This window comes from Antechinus flavipes, chromosome 1 (genome assembly GCF_016432865.1).
Source record: "Antechinus flavipes isolate AdamAnt ecotype Samford, QLD, Australia chromosome 1, AdamAnt_v2, whole genome shotgun sequence".
NCBI lineage: Eukaryota > Metazoa > Chordata > Mammalia > Dasyuromorphia > Dasyuridae > Antechinus > Antechinus flavipes.
In genome coordinates this window covers 700,566,957-700,589,065 of record NC_067398.1, presented here as the reverse complement: position 1 = coordinate 700,589,065, position 22,109 = coordinate 700,566,957, and the positions used below count along the sequence as shown (strand labels likewise).

At 38.5% G+C, this 22,109-nt stretch overlaps 1 long non-coding RNA gene across 1 annotated transcript; it reads left to right on the top strand.

Annotated features, from left to right (window-relative positions):
* The first annotated feature begins 19,014 nt into the window (after positions 1-19,014).
* On the top strand, positions 19,015-20,962 carry LOC127543732 (uncharacterized). Its single transcript, XR_007949291.1, has 3 exons — positions 19,015-19,219; positions 20,034-20,116; positions 20,750-20,962. It is a non-coding gene; the product is annotated as an uncharacterized LOC127543732 (long non-coding RNA).
* Positions 20,963-22,109: the final 1,147 nt, after the last annotated feature.

The window sequence follows — 22,109 nt, the reverse complement described above, 5'->3', positions numbered from 1 at the left end:
GAGGAGATTTCAATTTGCTTTGTCCAACAAAATGTTATTTGATACCTAGTATATGTCAGACATTGTGTTTAAGTGCTTGGAATACAAAAATCAATATAAAAAAAATATATATATAATATATATATATATATATATATATATATATATATATATATATATATATATATAATATATATATATATATATATATATATATATATATATCTGACCTCAAAGACCTTACAATCTCTTTGAAAAAAATATACAAAGATAAGTAAGTATATATGAATAAATGCAAAGTAATTTTGATGGTGTGTGTGTGTGTGTGTGTGTGTGTGTGTGTAAAGCCTATGGTAGGAGTTGCAATTGGGATGAGCTTTGAATAGAGCTGGAGCTTCCAAACGGAAGAGGTAAGGACACAGAAGGAAGAGTTTCATATAGGGAAATAGTATATGCAAAGGTATGGAAGCTGGAAATGGATCAACAACAGCACATAGAGCACTTTGATTCTCAGTCATTCACATATGTATGTATGTATGTATGTATGTATGTATGTATATGCCAAACATTGGGCTGGGTATTGTGGAGACAAAGGAAAAAATGAAACAATTCTTGCTTTCATGGAGCTTACATTCTAATAGGGGAGATGCATCCCTGTGTAAGTACTTTTAAAATGTATTGAAAATGAATTCAAGGTAGTAGGGGTAAGGGAAGACTAGCAGCTGGGGCTATCAGGGAAAAGATGTCATTGGAACAAAATCTTGAAAGAAACCAGAGATTGCAAGAGGAAGAGGTGGAAAGGGATCATGGAATCTAGGGATGAGGACAAAGGCATAGTTATGGGAGATGGAGCATTATATATAGAGAACAAGAAATAATCCAGTAAGACTAGATCACAGAATGCACAGAAGAAGAAAAAAGACTAGAAAAGTAGAAAGTGTCCAATTTTGAAGAACTTTAAAAAAAAAGATTATTTTAGAGGCAATAATGAGACGACTATAATGATCGATTAGATCTAAAGCAAACAACAGAGTTTTCAAATTTTCCTAGAGACAATAGGGAGCCACTGAAGATCTTTAGCAGAGGATTGACCTGGTCAGATTTGTGCTTTCAGAAAATTAATTTTTCATCTAGTTGGAGGATGAATTGGACTAGAGACTAGAGGCGAGACTAGAGGTTATTTCAGGAGTCCAGATGAGAAGTGATGAGGATAAACTTCAGCTAAAGTGATGATGAAGGTTACTCAATTTAGGGGAGGTGCTTGGGTAGATATTCAACTTGGTGGCTTCTAAAATCCTTATAATTCTGAGATTTTGCAGATATTTTCTAGCAGTGTGAATGTCTATAAACAAATAAATGTATGAGAAATATAGATATTATATTTATGTATTAACTTATATGTAAGTATACATTTTATATAAATTTTATCCTTTCAATCAACATATATACACACAATCAGCATATATATATATGCGTGTGTGTGTGTGTGTGTGTGTGTGTGTGTGTATCTTGAAACACATATATCTGGAAAGAATAAATATATACTTTTCATATAAATATATATTTATATGGAATTACATATGTTATCCTTTGAAGATAAATGTGCAATGTTGCATATATGTGCATGTATATTATTTACATACAAGAAATGCATATATACAATATAAGTACACATGTGCACATATATTGCAAATATACATGTGTGTGCCTGTGCACATGTGTATATATACATAAGGGTATAGTTACCTATACATACATATACATCTATATTTATACACACAAATACACACATATATAATGTATATACATTGTATAAATATATGTATATGTATGCCTATATAACTATTATTATAACTATATAATTATTATATATATATATATATCTTTCTAATAGAGGAAAGTATTTAACTGACCAAAGTGCACACAGCTGACTCATTTCTTCTGAGAATTCAGAATGTGAAATTCTGAGGAGTTTCATAGGAAATAGTGCCCTGTGCTGACTATTTCCTATGAGCATAGAAATAAAGAAGTCTTGGATGTGGAGAAACAGTCTTAAATTAATAAAACATGAATTTGTTAGTCCATTTCCAAAGCCTGTGTAAAGACAGAAGCTGCATTGGACCAGGGATGAGGAGAGCAGGTTCAAAGTTCCAGCTCTGGATCTACTGTTATAATTATGTGGTCAAGCTACCTCCTTTCTCTGGGTCTCAGTTTCTTCATCTAGATACTCTCTAAAGTCTCTGCTTATTTCTGTGATTGAATCTCAGACCATCCTTCTCCCTGTCCCCAAATGAATGTATCAGTCACTGTGTGGAATTCAATTTGCATTTTTCGAGGGCCAGTAGAAACAAAACCAGAAGTCCAATCCTTGAGTTTTTATTTGTTTGTTCGTTTGTTCATTTCATGTCAGACTTGTGATTTCAGGTTCAGTGAGAAAAATCTGCCTTCTGTGAATGCATCGGCAATGCTCTGTGATTTTTAGACTGGCACCCCTGAGAAATTGGTGATTCATTCAGATCACACAGCCATCAGGATGTCAGAAGTGAGACCCGACCAAGTTTTCCTACTCTCAAAGAGAGTTGTCTATTTATTATCCCACACTGTCTCTAACAAAGGAATTTTGAGCAAGCAAAAATAATAGAGGAAATGCTAACTTTTTTTTTTTTTTGAGTGTGATCTCTGGCAGACTGTAAATAGTTCATGGTCCATTAGGCCTCAAGATGGGGCCCTATGCTACTTGGCCTTGTCCCTTTCATATGACGTAGGCCGTAGACTAAATCAGAGAGGTGTTCCTTAGGACATTGCTATTTAATCTGGATCCGGTCCAGTGTGAACCCTTCAGCTCTGGAGCTGGTCCAGTTGAGTGGCTGATGGGAGGCCCAGCCTCAGAATAAACACCATGTGATTCCTGGAATTTGGAAGGCATCTGTTTCCAAGGCCCTTGCAGTCCCTCCGTTGGCAGATCCTGGGTGCTCAGTGGTTTCATTACATCCTGGCGCGTCCAACCCAAACCACTCAGCCTGTCACCAGCCAGCCGCCAGCTGCCAGGAGAGGCTCTTCAGACAGAAACCTCACTCTGGAGCTTCAGAAGCTGAAGGGGGGGGCAAACCAGCAGTGGGACAGGACTCGCCGCTCCCTTTGTCCAAATGCCGCAGCCTGGACAATCGGGCTTTTGTGATTGCTGGGAAGGCAGCAGTCGTGACCCGGGCGATGCTTGCTCTGGATTGGACCGGTGATAAATGGACAGACAGGGATCCCAAAGGAAGATGGTGGAAATCAGCTTGTTTTTCAAACCTCTGCTCAAAGAAACCCTCATTACTTTGGCATGGGGGAAAGATTACCCAATTCAGAGCAAAGGGACTTGAGTTGTAGTTCCAGCTTTGCCCCTAACTTAGTATAAGACCATGGGCAGTTGTTCTCATGAAATCCACTTCCTTACTCTGTAAAACGAGTGTTAAACTAGACACTCTAATCACCTCCCCACCTCCAGCTTTGACATTCTTTATTCCAAGCTACCCACACACACATACCCTCAACATCCCCCCTAAACACATTATTTATGATTTTGTCCTGTTCTAATGCCCCTCTCAGCCCTGACACCCCCTGTTCTCAGCCCCTTCCCAGCTCTAACATCCCCTGTTCTAAGGCCCCTCCCAGCCCTGACATTCCCTGTTCTTTGCCTTTCTAGTTCTGTAGCGTTAATTCATTATAGCAAGAGAGACAAGGTAATGTAGTAGCAAAAAGAGTTCTGGACTTGAAATCTAAGTAATCTCCCTAGAGCCTTTATACAAGGCTAAGTATCTTGACTTCCTCCCATTCTTGTTCATACAGTCAGTCAACAAATGTTTACTAAGCACCTACTATGTACCAGATTCTGTGCTAAGTTCTGGAGATACAAAGAGGTCTTAAGATATTTAGCTATCATAGTGTTCTTTTTAATGTTTATTTCTTTATTTTTTACTTTTCTGGCAGCACTCTGGCCTTAAATTGGTGATTTCTAATACTATTGCTTACGGACCCCTCTCTGGAGTGCTCACCCCTATAAAATTTAACTAATTGATATTAGTTGGGCATTCAAGGCTAATTAGTTGTAGAAAGGGCTATTTGTAAATGTGATACATAGTAAGAATAGTTGTTACAGAAATGTCCCCCTCAAAAATCTGAGGCAAACTCCTTTTCATTCACTCAATTGCTTCCCTTTCAAGGGCTTAACTGGAACTTTTCCATTTCTAGGTTGGTGAGATGGGAATGCCATATTCCAAAATGGCTTGCTGTTTTACCCAAGTCCCAAAGACATAACTGATTCTCTTTAACCAATCACATGATACTTCCTTTGTGGCTCATCTATTTTCACTCAGTTGGCACCTAATATATATGCTCGATCAACAGATTGAGTGATTCAATGGAGATTTCTAGGAATTGTTCCTATCTAGGTAATATTTTGTTGCTTCTGTAGCTCCATCCAAGAGACCTTCTCAACTGATGAAAGTACCGGGGCACAGCACAATTTGTTGGTGACATTAATTGGGGTTGACGGAAGAGAGACTTGTTTACAAATGCAAACAACATATTTGGAAGAGTAGGCATGTGTAAAAATTATGCATGAAGGGGTCTCACACAAGTAACACATGTGATTGTGGTGCACATATGGAGGGACACTAATATAGGGAGCACATGGGGCCAGGACACATTGGTAGATGGGAAACTCACGCCTACCAAGATACAGAATTAATGGTGTCTTCTGACAATTCAGATTGCCTGGATCCAGAGACTAGCTTCCTCTCAATTTCTCTTGTTTTTTTTTTCCCTCTGTATTTTGGCTACAAAGCTTCTCATCTCTGCAGTAGGAGATTCTCATTGTCAGACAACAGATCTCTTTGAAACTAAGAGCACACCATACCCTTTGATCCAGTAGTGTTACTACTGGGCTTATATCCCAAAGAGATCTTAAAGAAGGGAAAGGGACTCACATGTGCAAAAATGTTTGTGGCAGTCCTTTTTGTGGTGGCTAGAAACTGGAAACTGAATGGATGCCCATCAATTGGAGAATGTGAATAAATTGTGGTATATAAATGTTATGGAATATTATTGTTCTGTAAGAAATGACCAGCAGGATGAACACAGAGAGGCTTAGAGAGACTTACATGAACTGATGCTGAGTGAAATGAGCAGAACCAGGAGATCATTATATACTTCAATATTATACAATGATCAATTCTGATGGATGTGGCTCTCTTCAACAATGAGATGAACCAAATCGGTTCCATTTGTTCAGTAATGAAGAAAACCAGTTACACCCAGTAAAAGAACTCTGGGAAATGAGTGTGAACCACAACATAGTATTTCCAATCCCTCTGTTTTTGTCTGCTTGCATTTTTGATTTCCTTCTCAAATTACTTTTACCTTATTTCTAAGTCTGATTTTTCTTGTGCAGCAAAATAACTGTATGGCTATGTATACATATATTGTATTTAACATATACTTAAACATATTTAACATGTATTGGTCTACCTGCCATCTAGGGGAGGGCATGGGGGGAAGGAGGGGAAAAGGAAGAACAGAAGGTTTTGCAAGGATCAGTGCTGGAAAATTACCCATACATATATCTTGTAAATAAAAAGCTATAATAAAAAAGAAAAATATTTTAAAAAGAAACTAAGAACATGGTTGTTCTCTTTTGTTGACACTTTCATGCTTAATCTTTTCCATTGGAATATACTTCCTGGTCACTGAGCTTAAGTCTCAGTAGGTGACCCCACTGTAGCTTTGTGGGGTATATTTCATTTATCTCTGATTCAAGATCTCTGAAGGTCAAAGTATTTTAGTTAATGGTTATTTTCCATAATAACTATCAAATAGCCCTGGGGTTTAGGGGACCCTAGTTTCCCAACACAAAGCTTCTTGCAATTTGTGTAAAAGAGTGAGCAAAAGAAAAGATTCAGGAAAAGGCAAGGTCATCATTAGTTCCACCATTTGCCATATTCTTGGTATTTGCAGATACAGTCAGCCAATGCACCTTTCTTGGTGCACCTTTACACTGAGAAATGCCAACTGAGTGAAGAGGAATATCCCTTTGTCTTTCACCACTCAACCCTCCTTTCCTCTAAACTTCTTAATTTCTATTAAGGGCACTACAACCCTTCCAGTCACTCAAGTTCCTATTCTTGGCATTCTCTTGAGATCCTTCTCTCACCCTCATCCTATATAGTTATTTAGATGACTTTTTTGAGATTTTATCTTACAATGTACGTCCCCTATTAGTAGAAGCAGAGGGTATTTTTAATTTTTGTTGTTCACACTTCACAGTATAGTAGGACCAATGACATTACGATGTTGGAGTCAAAACAAAATGTGTTTGATTCTGACTGATCAGTCCCATACATGCTCAGAAGGTTCTATTATAGGTCAGACACAAATAGTCTGCTTGAACATTGGAGTTGGATATTTCTCAATATTTAAGTATCTCATATTGGCTTTGCTTATAGAGCACGGCTTTCTCTTTGATGGCCATGCTGGGTAATTCTGAACCACAAACAAGTAGCACCTGTTCTTTGTACTTGTATGTCCACTGCCCAGCGCATTGGCTGGCACATAGTAGGTGTTCAAAAATACTTGTTGATTGATTGATCATGAAAAGTATACTCCTTGAGGACAGGGACTGGGTTTTTTGTCTTTATATTCTCAGCACCCAGCTAAGTGCCAGGCACATAACAGAAACTTAACAAATACTGGTAAATTATTTAATAATAGAATGCAAACTCCTTGAGGGCAAAGATTATATCCTTTTTTGTCTAAGTACTCCTGATGCCTGACATATAGCAGGTGCTTGCTTAATGCTTGTTTATTGATTGATTATTGATGGATTTAGAAATGGAATGATACTAAGACCGGCATAGCTATTGGTGCTGTAAACTTCACAAAACACTCTTTATGATCTTATCTGATCTTAGCAACATCCCTTTCAGGTATATATGCAGACTCAACTGCAACTCAAACAGCCAAATGGCTCCACCTGGATTATCCTTCTTGGATAATCAGATTATAACTCAGTCCAACCTGTCTTGTTCTAGACAATGTCATCCCATAAATTCATTCTGAGAGTCTATTCAATGAGTTGAGGATCTTCTTATTTTTTTCCCCTTAATCTAGAAGGACACGAATGGAGCCTATAAGTTGTCTACCTGCTATCTTTCATTTGTGACATATGACAAGCTTTTTTTGATCAAATGTCTTTTTTGATCAATGCTTATTAATAATATAATTTTATAGCTTATACTAAGACTTTTTGCGACAACTTACATCTAGTATTTTACATATATCATTTCATTTGAATCTCTTGACAACTCTGTAAAGAGAGGTACTTTTGGTATTATGCTTATTTAATGGAAGATGAAATTAAGACTCAATATTTTTCTTATGTAGTTATCAGAGATAGATTTAGAATTTTGGATTTATGCAAAATTCCACCTGCTACTAACTCTCCTTCACAACTCTTTCCCCACAATCCTCTACCACTAAGAAGAATGATTACAAAGTAATGAATTAATTTGGTCTAAATGAGAAAGTCTGCATCATAATTTTATACTCACATCCTGAAATTATTGGAAACAATATACATTGAGGGATAGAAAAATATGCTTTAGCTGAACTTTGGTTTCCCACTTTGTACAATGCAATACCTCTATTGGAGGTTCTTGGTGAAACTTTTTATAATCCAAGGCTCACTTGTTGACCCAAATGGATTTGATTCCATGTAGGTATTTGATATGACAATCGGGGCATAACCCCCTAGAAATGGATTGTGGCATAATAAATTTAGTTCTATAATTTGAAAAGTCCCTAGAGGTTGCCCACTCCAAATCTCATTTCACAGAGAAGCAAACTAAGATCCAAGAGAGGGAAAAAACAAAAAAAAAAAAAAAAAAAAAAAAAACACTGCTCAAGGTTATGCAGGTAGTGACAGAGGCAGGATAGCATCCACCTTTGTTATCTGGCCATGGTGGACTGGGACCCCTTTAAGGAAAGACAGAAGGTATATTTTCCCCTCTGGAGCTCCAAATCATATGTGCTTGAAATTTAATGAACAGGGCAAGAGGATTTGAACTACTTTTCTTAATAATTATAATAATAATAACAACAGCAATAGCAAAGCACTTTACAAATATTATCCTATTTGATATTTATAGCAATCCTGGGAGGTATGTGATATTTTACAAATGATGTAATTAAATGTGGTTTTTGGTATACATACTCATCCACACACATACATATACAAACATTGTGTCTGTTTTGGTAGGAACTACTGAGATCAGGGATTAATTCTTTCCCCTCGTGTCCCTTGTGTCTATTACATTGCCTGCACATAGTAGAGACTTTTAATAAATGTGGAATAATTCATCGATCTCAGAAAACAGGAAACAAAAGCAAGGGACATTTTCTACATTGCAAAGAAGTAAATTTACTTTACTTTGGGAAAAAGCTTCCTAACTGGTAGAGCTGATGCCAAAGGGAAATGGCTATCACAGGAGCTTCTGGGTTCCCGCTCAGTGATGGCCTTCAAACTGAAGCTCGATGACAACATATCTAGGACATTATAAAGAAAGTCTCAGTCATATTAATTTGGGGATTCTTAATCTGGGATCCATAGATGACCAAGAAATCAATGGTTAGATTTCAGTGGATCCATGAATGAAGAACTAAAGCATGTCTTTATTGCAATATCATTAGTTTCCTTTGTATATTTCACACATATGTACAAATTAAATATATTATACACTTACAGATTGCATTTAGGTATTTACATAAATGTGTTTTAGTTTACATAATATATTTTTTAATATTATGCATTTAAAAACATTCTAAGAAAAGATCCAGAGACTTCACCAGACTTCTGAAGAGATTAAGGACACCAAAAAAGGGTTAAGAACTTCTGGACTATATACATAGTCCTTAGAGTACCTCTCTGATCTGTGATTGGGGAATTCTGGGGGATTCTGGGAGCTGAGTCACACATTTGTCCCAGTGCAGACAGGAGCCTGGAGCCTGTTTTCTTCATCCCTCATCTGGCGTGCCAGCCTTATCAGCCCTCCATGGCCACTTCGAGAGGCCAGCATCACATGGGATGTCGACAGGCTTTGATCTTCCATTAAAAACTGCTTTTACAAATGGGAGACCTTTTCCAGCTGCGAGATTTAAACAGCACGATCAATGTTTAAATAATAAATGCACTCATTTTGGGAAGTCTCTCCCTCTTTGGTTCCTCTCCAGTGTTTTTCTGGGTCTGGCCCAGCCTGCTTTAGTCACAACCCTCACCTCACTGAGCTTTCCAGTTTTAAGAGGTCAGCCCCATGGGAGTCACTGGAGAAGTATTGTGATAGAGTAGAAATAGTCTGGTACTGGGAAACCAAGAAAACCTGCTCCTTAGTTCTAAGTCCATTGTGTGTACATGTACCTATTGTATTCACATGCTCTATCCCTTAGGAGAATATGAGTTCCCTGAGGACGGGAACTATATTTTTGCCTTTTTTGTATATCCAAGATTTACCAGAGTATTTGGCACACAGTAGGTGACAATAAATGCCTGTTGAACTATTGCTGGCTGAATTTTGGCCAGTTGTTTGATTTTGATGAATCTCAGATTCCTCCACTGTAAAAGAGGCATAATAAAGCTCACTCTGTCTAACTCATAGGGTTCCTGCAAGATTCATGGGTAATATATATTTAGCCAGTCTCTCCAGTAGAATGTAAACTCCAGGAGGGGAGGGGCAATAGGACTCTAGGTACAGAGTTAGAAAGAACCTTAAGATCATAAGAGCCAATCTTTTTTTGCTTTATAGATGGAAAAATGGAGTCATGGGTAAGTTAAATGATGTTCAGGGTCACATGGCTAGTATTAGAAGTTTTCAGGTTGTACAGTTCCCAAGTGTAGCTCTCTAGCTACTGCAACTCTCAACAGTTAGAGCAGGGGTTCTCAAACTTTTTAAATAGATGGCCAGTTCACTGTCCCTCAGACTGTTGGAGGGCTGGACTATAGTAAAAACAAAAACGTTGTTTTGTGGGCCTTTAAATAAAGAAACTTCATAGCCCTGGATGAGGGGGATAATCGTCCTCAGCTGCCGCATCTGGCCCATGGGCCGTAGTTTGAGGACCTCTAACTGTTAGAGGATCCACTTTCCTAAGTAAATATCTATAGAAATCCACTGTGGGTATTCATAGAAACCCTACCTCTCTTCAAAGAATATTTAGGTGTAATAGTAATGATGATGATGATGATGATGATGGTGATGATGATAATGATGGTGGTGGTGGTGGTGATAATAATGATAACTTGAATTCATATAACACTTTCATGTTTGCAATGTGTCTCACAAATATTATCTTATTGATGTCCCCAATTATTAGTTCTCTCTCCTTTGTACTTATGACAGCCAACTTTGAATTTATATCTTATCAATGTATGTTGGAATGTATATTCCTTGAGGGCAGGAACTGATTTTGGATTTGTTTGTTTGTTTTGCTTATATCTAGAACAGTTCCTGACACATAACAGAAGCTAAAAATACTTTCTGAATTAAACTGATGGAGTATTAGTTCTATGAAATGTCAAATAATTAAGTATTTGTTAAGTATGTGTTAGGCATCATATTAAGCATTGTGGATACAAAGAAAGACAAAAGTCAATCCCTTTCCTCGAGAAGCTCATTCTAATGGGGAGTCAATATACAAACAAAACAGATTCAGGACAGTTTGGAAGTTATCAACAGAAGGAAAGGACTAACATTAAGGAGAATAAAGGGCGTTATTATTAATCAATTAACAATTTATCAAGCCTCTCCAACTATACTCTTATCAAGAGTATCTCAATCGATGGTCTACTTTGACAATCCATTGTTAATGTTAGGTCATCAAGAGAAAGTAGAAACAGAGAAGAAAATCAGTGGTTAAAAAGATAGAGTTACTTTCTTGTGGTTTTTTCCCCTTTTGATCTGATTTGTCTTGTGCAGCATTATAAATATGGAAATATTAGAAGAATTGTACATGTTTAACCTATGTTGGATTGCTTGCTGTCTTGGGGAGGGGGAAGAAGGGAGAGGGGGAGAAATATTTGGAATACAAGGTTTTACAGAGGTGAATGCTGAAAGTTGTCTTTCCATGTATTTGGAAAAATAAAATACTATTTTTTTAAGGTAGGTTTCATGCTCCTAAGACTCATTCTGGAGTTTTCCCTCCTGTTCAGTTCAAATCATCTCATCCTTTCCTTCTGATCCCACATTCTTAAGAAATCTCCATTTCTATCCTTGATTAATCATGGTGCCTGGTACATTGTAGGTGCTTAAGAAATACATGTTTTTTGATTGATAAAATGCTATACTTAGTATCATTTAACACAAATATATGAGTATGTCCATACAAGGGGGGATCTCATGCAGATTAACATCTGATAGTTTTCTATTTTAATTAATTATTTTTATAACTAAATTCTAATTTCTTAAGTCCATATGAAGGACTCTAAGAGCTGTTGGTTTCTACATTCAAGCTCCTCTCACTTTGCTTTCGAAGTTCAGCCATTTGTAAATTTGGCACTCTGGGGGAAAAGTCCCAGTTGAATTGTCCTGGCTCTGGTTGGGATTGTACTTGGGCAGCTCCAGATTCCCAATCCAATGAGAGAGATCTAAGAGCTGCCTTTTGTGAAAATGGAGTATTTGACCCATTCTGCAATCTAGTCAAATTGACTTTCTTACATGGTGCTCCCATCTCCATGGCTTTTCATTGTCCCTCCACTATGCTTGGAACATTCTGCTTCCTCACTTCCACCTCTTAGACTTCCTAGTTGACTTAGGAGTGTCTCCATCTTCTGTCCCTATCACTTTCTCTTCTCTCTTCTCTCTGTATCTTTTTGTGACAACACACCCCAATGGCCTCTTTGATGTTCTCCCAAGCTGACATCCTGACCATTAAGGGTTGTGGCCAGAGGGTAGGAATCAGAGCTGTCTGCTTCCATGCCTCTGTCATGCCAAGGAGAACCTTCTGGCTCTTCCCAGGACTGGCACTGAGAAAACCAAGCCCTTTGTCTTCCCCCTGCAGCCTTTCTGTGGGTTCATGCCCTCTTGAGACATCTAGCTTGCCTTGCCTTTTGGCCTTCCTTTGATGGTTTCTCTCTCCTTGCCCTGACTCTCTTGTCTAAGACTGGAGGAAAATGCCTCTGGGTGTAGAATGAGGGTTACTCAGGCACACCATCAGCTCTCATTAATGTTATTTGAAAAGCAAAAATCCTTGGCCTCTGTGGCCATTACCTATTATTTGACTTTTTGAAGTTAATGAGAAGAAAGTTTCTCATTAAAAAAAAAATCTCCTTGCAGATAATTTAGATGAAAGAAGCATTTGAAGATAGCTTGGTGCTATAGAAAGGCATTGGACCACAAACCAATTCACCTTTTCCTTAAAACTGTTGTGAGTGACATTGATAGGCTGCATGATCTTGAGTAAGTCGTTTTCTTTCAATAGGAAGTCTCAATTTCCCCACCTGACTCCAAGTTATTTTTCCAACCTCATACATACAGTCTAGCCAAAATGGACACCTTTCTGCTCATTACACATAAGAATCCACTTCCCATCTCTTTGCCACTGTGCAGGTTGTTTCTACCTGGAGAACGGAGATTGGAAACTCCCTTCTCTTCTCACTGTGTCTATTTCTAAAAATATAATATATGTAAATGTATACTTATAATTATAATAATTATAATGGGCATATAATCTCCTCGAGGGCAGGGATTATTTTGACACAGTGTTATCCCCACCTTCACACTAGTCCTCTGCACCAACTACTCACCTCCATGCCTGGGCACATACCACATCTATTTCCATCATTTAGAATCCCTAGTTTCCTTCAAAATTCAGCCCTAGTATCACCTCCCATATGAAGCCTTCCTGGTTCTCCTTCCCCTAAATTTGCTGCCTCATCACTCAATAGCTTTGGATTTATTTGTCATATATACAGGTTATTCTCAAAGTCCTTGTGTACTTGTAAGTCATTAATGGCTTAGTTAATGACTTAATTAAGCTATTAATGACTTAATGTCACACTGAGTTTTGGGGGACACCCCATATGTAGTAATATGTCTATAAATGAGATGAGAGATGAAGAACTGTTTCATTATCTTTGTTACATTTTTTGCTGCATTGTTACATTATCCTATCAGTATTCTTGTTACAAAGAATATGTTTCTTTTTCTTTTGTTTTTTTTTTTTCTTTTGTTGTTGTTGTTTTTTTCTTTCTTTTCTTTTCTTTTCTTTTTTTTTTTTTTTTTTGCTGAGGCAATTGGCATTAAGTGACTTGCCCAGGGTCACATAGCTAGGCAGTGTTAAGCGTCTGAGACCAGATTTGATCTCAGGTTCTCCTGACTTCAGGGCTGGTGCTCTATCCACTAAGCCACCTAGCTATCCCAGAATATGTGTTTCTTGAGGGCAGCAACTTTCTCATTTTTGTGTTTAAAAATAGTCAGTGCCTGATGTAGAATCAGTCACATAATTAATTCTTAATTGCCTTTTGAATGAATGATTGGATGAACAACTGAATGAACACAAAGAAGGTAAGTGCTTTGAAGGCAGGAACTGTTTCCTTTTTGTTTTTATACTGAATGTCCTTGGCATAGTACGTGGCAAACAGTTGTAACCAATGCCTGTTAATCTTATCTAGTAATTTGCTATGTACTTCTCTAATGGAAGAAAGAGGAAAGGAAAGAAATAAGAACTTACAAAGCACCTACTATGTGCTAAGCACTTTTTAACAAATATATCATTTGACCCTTTCAACTATCCTAAGAATGAGTTGCTATCATTATACCCATTTTGCAGATCAGTGATTTTAAAAAAATTTTTTTTGGAATAGACCCTCAGTATTATTCACTTAGACTATGGAACTAGAATCCTAGCAGATCTTTCTACTTTCACTATCTTTCCTTCCAATACATTCTTATAATGATTCCAAAACTCTGTGTGTGTGTGTGTGTGTGTGTGTGTGTGTGTATGTGTGCATGCACACATATAGATCTAATAGTGCTATTGATCTGCTCCATAACCTTTACTAGCTCTCTATCGCCTGTGGATTTTCATCAAAATTTCTTTGCCTACCATTTAAGCCCATCTATAATCTGGTGGTACCCGCTTTTTCCAGCCTTCTCTTGAGCTACTTCTCTCTCTGCTCTACGTGAACATGAACAAAATCTCTCTGACCATATTAGATCGTAAGCTCCTTCTGGATAAGGACTATCTTTTGCCCCTTTTTTGTATCCTCTGCTCATTACTTTAAATTTCTCCTGTCATATCTTATTTGTACACAGCTGTCTACATATTGCCTTCTCAGACTGAGAGACCAGGGTCCATTTTTTGCCTTTTGTTTACATCCCCAGTACTTAAAGCAGTGCCTGGTACATAGTAGGTGTTTAATAAATGCTTATCAATTAATTGATTGATTATCCCCTCCCACTTCCTTGCTGTTTCTCACACAGTTCCTCATTATAGAAATATACTCCTCTGAATACAGAGAGGCTTGGAGAGATTTACATGAACTGATGCTAAGTGAAATGAGCAGAACCAGGAGATCATTATACACTTCAACAACAATAATGTATGAGGATGTATTATGGAGGAGGAAGTGGATTTCTTTGACAAAGAGACCTAACTCAGTTTCAATTGATCAATGATGGACAGAAGCAGCTACATCCAAAGAAAGAACACTGGGAAATGAATGTGAACTATTTGCACTTTTGTTTTTCTTCCCGGGTTATTTTTACCTTCTGAATCCAATTCTCCCTGTGCAACAAGAGAACTGTTTGATTCTGCAAACATATTGTATCTAGGGTATACTGCAACATATCTAACATATATAGGACTGCTTGCCATCTAGGGGGGAAAAATCAGAACAGAAGCGAGTGCAAGGGATAATGTTGTAAAAAAAAAATTACCCTGGCATGGATTCTGTCAATATGAAGTTATTATAAAATTTAAAAAATATTTAAAAAAAAAGAAAAGAAAAGAAATATATTCCTCATCCCCTCCCAAACTCTTTTCTTGGTGAATTAATGTTCGTCCTTAAGAACCAGACTCAAATATTACTTCTCCCGAAAGTTTTCCTTCACTCCCCTCCCCAACAGTCTAAAATATCCCTAACTCTAGTATTTTCCCTCTCCAATCCATTCTTCTAGAATATACTCTTCCCCTGCCATCCCACCCCCACTACCAACTCTTTTCCTGATGAATTAATGCTCATCTTTAAGAACCTAATTCAAATATCACTTCTCCAGCAAGTTTTCCTTTACTCCCCTCCCCATCAGTCCAAGGTCTCCCTGACTCAGTATCTTCCTTCTCTGAGCCATTCTCCCCAGGACTACCAAATCGATGTTCCTAGAACTCACGTCTGACCAAGCTACGCTCCTGTTCAAAGACTTCCAGTAATTCCCTCCTGCCCCTCAGATAGCACTCAAAAAACTCTGGTTTTGGAAGCCATTCAGAGTTCATCTTCAGTCTGTCTTTCTAAACTTGTTGCTTTTTGTCCTGCCACATGCACTCTGTATTCCAGCCAGACCGGTTTCCTTGCTAATCCCATGCAGGACATTCCATCTCCTGTGCTTTTGCACAGGCCATGTCTCCTGCCAGAAATGTGCCTCATTTCCATCTTCTGGAATCCATGGTTTTCTCGAAGCTCTACTCAAGTTCTACCTCCTGCAAGAAATCCATCTTGATCAATTAATACCTTCCTGTTTTTATCGTACAGTCATTTCAGTCATGGCTGAATCTTCACGACCCCATCTGGGGTTTTCTTGGCAAAGATACTGAAGGGATTTGCTATTTCCTTCTTTGGGTCATTTCACAAATGAGGAAAGTGAGATAAATAGAGTGAAGTGGCTTATTCAGGGTCACAGAGCTAATAAGTGTCTGAGAATTATGGTATAGGTATTTTTTTTTCATTTAATTCTCTTTGAGAGGTAGTATTACCTAGTAGGTAGGGAGCCATCTTCTGAATCAAGCACACTTGGGTTTCGAATACATGCAGGACCAGTATCCTGGGCAACCTTCTGAAACAGCAAACTTCATAACAGGTGTGAATTTGTATCGATAGAGGAACTTCTGTCCTAATAAGGGGAGAGGACACAGAAAGTGAGGTGGCAGCTGAGGAAGAGAGTTTTGTCCTGAGGCAGTCACTGGGATGGTGAGTGAGTGATGGAAAGAGTGAAAAAAGTATTTAGTAAATGCTGACTAAGCACTAAAAGCTTTAGATATAAATATAAAAGCAAAGTTCTTCCTAGGAGCTTTTGTTCTAAGAAGGGACAACAATACACAGAAGAGAGTAGGGAATTTGGAGCTACATAGTATTCATTTGATTAATGAAAATGAATTAAAATTCATTTGATTAATTAAAGGGAAGATGTAGAAAGGGCAAAGGACTAGGATGTTTTCGGGGGCAGGACAAATGACAAAGTGTCCACCAAAAATGAATATGAAATATAGTCTGGTTGAGGCTAGCTGAATATAATGGGTTGGTAAAGTTAATACATGCTTATTTCCCCATCAGAACAGCTCAGTCCATGGTGGAATTACAAAGCCAAGTAGATCAGCTCTCTTTAGGAAAGTGGTGGTAGTGGTGAGGGATGAGACATGGTCTCTGGAGATCCAGTCTGTAAGATCCTGTCCCAGATTTTAGAAGGCAGTAGGGTCGATGGTAAGACATCCAGACTGGTTGGAAGCAAGGAACAGACTCCCCAGGAAGGGGTGGTGGTGGTAGTGGTGAGGGATGAGATATGCTCTCTGGAGATCCAGTCTACAGGATCCTGTCTCAGATGTTAGAAGGCAGCAGGGTCGATGGCAAGACATCCAGGCTGGTTGGAAGCAAGGAACAGACTCTGAAAGGGAATTATGCCTTGGGGTGATGGGGAGGTTGGGGATAAAAGGAAATTAACAGGTAGAAGAAGGTAGAAGAAGCCAAGAAACTCTCCCTCCATTCATTCAGTTGACCTGCCTTCTTGCCACGGTGTTTGCCTGCACACTGGTGTGAGTCACATCCCCGTGTGTGATTTGCTATTCAATCTATGTTGTGGAAGAAATGAGTCATCTGGCTAGAAGGAATTTGGAGCTAAGGAGGGGAATACAACCTTTGGAAAGGAGCGAGGGATTTGAGCTCATCAGTTCACTAGGTTGCGGTAAACATTTTTCTTTTACTGGCATGGAAGTTTTAGAAATGCAGAAAGAAACCAGAGCTGGCTCCTTAAGCCAGTCATTCACCTTCTACTTGGAAGACTTTTCAGCCAAACTGAAGGCAGACAGCAGAAATTCACTTTGGTCCCAAGTCGCTTCCTTTCAGTACTCTGTGCCTTTGGTTCCTTCCTTCCTCCCCTCCAGGCCACTTACAGGTATTTCCTGACCTCATTTTCTGGTCTATTCTCGTCTTTCCATCAGTATAGGTAGTGGCTTGGACAAGCCTGATCGACTCAAAGTTCACGCCTTGACCTTTACAGAGAATAAGGACAGAGTGGATGTGAGTTCACTGTACTGGAACTCTCAGATAAGGAAATTCCCACCACCAATGCAGGTCTGCACCTTTTTTGAAATTTATGTAACCTTAAGGAGTGATCCAATCACCTTATTTCTTGGAGAAAGAAATGGCAGATCAGCCAAGTACCCTTATCTAGAAAAGCCCATTTGCCTATGGATAATATTAGCATATTGTATATGCATAATATTATAGATATTACCCCATAGGTTCATTAAGAGTTGGACACAACAGAATAATAAATGGGTAAGTAAATAATCCAAGGTCATATAGTCAGAATGTGTCAGAGACTATACATGAACTGAGGTTTTCCTCGTCCTAAGTTCAGCCCTCCATCCACTAAGTCATTCACCAAACAGTCCACTAATGCTACTCTTTACAGAGAAATGGAATCAAATCCTAAGAAGCTGTTTAATGCATTCAATTCAACGAAATTCAGTTGAACAGGCATTTGTTACATTGATAATGCATTTCAAGAATTATGCTAGATATCCTGAGCAAGTCACTTAACCTCAATTGCCTCAAGGAAAAAAAAATATGGTAAATTTGGGGAAGAAGTAATAGTTGGGTGGGTCAACTGGACACGTGATTTCATAGACAGAGAGAACTTCCTGGTGAAGCAATTCCCTCTGTTAATAAAAGCCATCTCCTCTGCCTCTTACAGTCTCCAAACATTGTCTAAAACAATTGAGGATTTCAGTGATTTGCCCAGGGCTACATGGCCAATATCCGAGTCAGGCTTTACTTAATTTTTTTTCTGATTTTGAGACCTACTCTCTAACCACTATAACTCACTGCCTCTAGGTACTCTAAGATAATAAAAGAAAAATGAAAACTGTTCCTGTCCTCCAGGGGTTTACATTCTGCTGATGAGACACAGGAGATGAGTTAGCACAAAGTATTGTAATGAAATTTCAAGTAGGAAGGTACACTATCCACTTCAGTGGGTTAGGAAGCAAAAGAAATAAAGAAACACCTTTTATAAAAGACAGGATCCTTTTATTTTATAAGATAACAGTAAATACAAATACAATTATCTTTCAAAAGGATCATATATTCTAACAGCCAAAATGGTTAAAGCCAGTTTCTCTGATCTGAGCAACAGGAATCGAGAAAACCAACTATTAACAATTGTGTGATAGCAATAATTAGCATGTCTTACAACCGCTTATAACAGTTTAATACTTCGAATCACACTGGAAGGGACAAAGTGAAAATATTATTGCCATTTTATAGGATCTTAATTTCCTTCTGAGCTCAGTGGAAGACCATGTTCTCCGTGACACTTTCCAAATTTCCCCTCCCCTAGATGCTAGGCTGCCTCCCACCCTCCGAAATTACCTAGTGTTTATTCTCTAGATAAGCATTTACATGGATGTGATCTCCCTGGATCACATTATAAACTCTTTGAGGGTAGAGTTTGGTTTTGTTTGTCTGTTTGTCAGTTTTATTTATTATTTTTTTTAATCCTCAGAGTTTACCATAGAGTAGTTGCTTAATATATGCTTGTTGATTTATTAATGATTTATTAAGAGAGGCGAAGTTATGTGGCTAGGAAATGTTCTGGATGGGACTCAAACCCACATCTCCTGAATCTGGTCACTCCTTTTAAAAGATGAGACATGGCGTGGAGAGATGGGAGGGAGACCGGTGTCCCAGACTCACCTCTGCTGCCCATTCCCTACGGCATCTTGGGTAAGCTGCTTCCTTTCCCTGAGTCTCCATTTTCTCATGTGTCTACTCTGGGATCAATGAGCACTTCTAGTGGAGAATCCCAGAATCCCTGAGTTGGATTTTTAGTTCAGCCTGTACTAGAACAGGGCTCCCCTGGATCCTCTTGGAGTATATGGTTGCCTGATGCTAAATCTGGCTTGTCATAGGAAACACCGCATGGGTGATCTCCATCTGTCCCAGCCAGGGCTGCTGGCTAAAAGCAGCCCCTGCTTCTGCTGACAAAGTGAGGGGGTCTGTGCATCTTTCTGGAGGAGGTCAGAAACCTACTCTCTGGTGCCACAGACACCGAGTCAGCGGCTAACTGATGGGGCAACTGGGCAGCCCATCGATGCCAGAGTGCATTAGCGCCTAACTGCACGCGGAATTAATTAATGCCCTGTGATTCCTGACCTGCTGTGGCTTGCTGCTGAAATGTAAGAGGGTGTGTCATCCAGAAGCCTGCCTAAAGAGCGAATGAGGTTGAGAGGATTGCGCGTGCTGTGCCAAGGGACCTGTGTCTATTTTCGTCCCTCCTTGCCCCTGACTCACTGTGTGACCTTGGTTAAACTGCGGAGCCTCTCTGTTCTGCAATTTTACAAGACTTGGAGTGGCAGGGATGGATCAGCCCGTGGGGGATTGTAGCAATTTGGCTGCAGAAAGGAAAGGAAAGAAAGCCTGAGACAGGAAGAAGGAAAGGATGATCTTTAAGTTCTGTTGAAAGTGGGAAAGGGTCAGAAAATGAATGGCAAAGATTCAGAATTATAACTGTAATATGAGTAATATTTTTTATTTTTAGACCAGACCTGTGATTTCATTGCCATAGGAAACTTTCAGGTTGGGAAGGTGGCAATGAAGAAGAACTTCTCTCTGACAATAAAGGTCAGTAATTAGTCAGTTACTTATAGCCTCAGAGACTTGCTTTCTTTTCTTTTTAATTTTTTGGGGGTCATTTTCAAGAGAATATTCATTAAACATTCAAGAGAGACTAGTCAGCATGTATCAGAGGCACACTAAAACTTAGGTCTTGCTCACTTCAAGGATAACTGTATCATGCTGCTTACCAGTTAATAATATCTGATGTTTATATGATGTCTTAAAGTTGCAAGTCACTTGCATACATTATCTCATTTTACCCCCCACCCCCTGCCGAATAATATTGTGAGATTTGTAGATAGTGCTTGGGACATAGTAAGCACTTAATACTTTTTTTTCATTCAGGCATAAAGTATACTATTATTATTTCCATTTTACAGATGAAGAACTGGACATTGAGTCACACAGTTCCCATAATCCCTGAGTGCCCCAAGTCACATGGTTAATAAGTTAATAAATGGTGGGTTTTATTCCCTTTACCACACTGCCTCTGCATAGAAAGAAAGAAACGTCCAGATGGAAGTTTGGGGAATTGGATGTGTCCCCAAACCTCTGTCACTTTCAGGGACTCCTTTGGTTTGTTTAGAATTCATGAGGATTGGGCTGTTTGGACTGACATTAATATTATATCATCTATAGGAAAAGGACCAAATAAGCAAACTGATATTGCCAATGATTACAGAGGATTTGTTTACCCAATGAAGAAATGAAACTGTTTCCAAGCTCTTACAGTATCCTTTGTTATCATTCAGTCATTTTAGTCATGATCCTGCATGGAGTTTCTTGGCAAGGTCTGCCATTTTTTTTTCAGTGGATTAAGCAAACAGAAATTAAATGACTTGATCAAGGTCACACAGCTAGTGAGTGTCAATCTGAATCTGAAATCAGGTCATCCTACTTCCAAACCCAGAACTCTATCTGAGCCATCTAGCTCCCTAAAACCTCACTTTGACAGACATCCACCCACACTCTAACAATGTTCATTATTGAGCACACTCATGGTTGGTGGATTCAAAAATTCTAGTATTTGCTAGTGCATTTGAAAAAGCCACCAGCTATCTTTGCCCTCCTGGGTAGAAAACACTATTGGCCCCAATATTGCTTAGATCGAGCCCATAGTTTGGAGAGAGCTGCCCTTCCCTTCTTCCCCCATCCCTGAACTTACCCCATGTACTACTTTGGCCTTCAGAGACCAGAAGAGGCACATGAGAAATTAATTTACTGGTAAAACCAACTCATGCATGTATCTTTGCAGCCTTTTGACATATAGCACCAGTGGTCTACCAGTTATCAACAATCCCAGTAGAGTTAGATTTCAGCAGAATGTGCCTATATTTCTATTCCTTAATTTCTAGAACTGGACAATGTTTAAAGTCTTCAAGCATAATCCTGGTGAGAGACTACCTGTTTTCTGGAGAAAGAATAAGTAGATAAGTAGATATGCAGATATAAATGTAGATATAAACTTAGATACAGATATTGATCTGTATAGACATAGATATGACTATGTAGATATACAGTTATAGATGTGAAAAACATAGATATAGATGTATATGTAAATATAAATATGATTATATATATATGGAGATACATATTTATGGCAGTAATATTTTGTAGTGATAAAGAAGTTACAGAAAATAGATGGCAGTTAGAGTTGTAGTACCAGAAAGTTATGGAACATCACTGAAATCAAATGGACTATTATATGAATGAAAGTTATGAATTCACAGAAGCATGGACAGACTTATATGAATGAATGCAAAGTGAAGTAAGCCAAAATAAGAAAACTATTACAATGATGTTATAAGGGGGAAAGCAATAAGTAAAAATTATATGTTAGTTCTATTTTTTTTCCTTATTTGAACTTAATAAACACAAAAGAAAGTGAGCATAATGGGGGGGCTGACTAATAAACACAGTGTTTATGAGGTTAGGAAAAGCTGATGAGCATGTATAGAAATCCAATAACTGGGTCCTGTCTGCTAACCAAGGGTGAGGA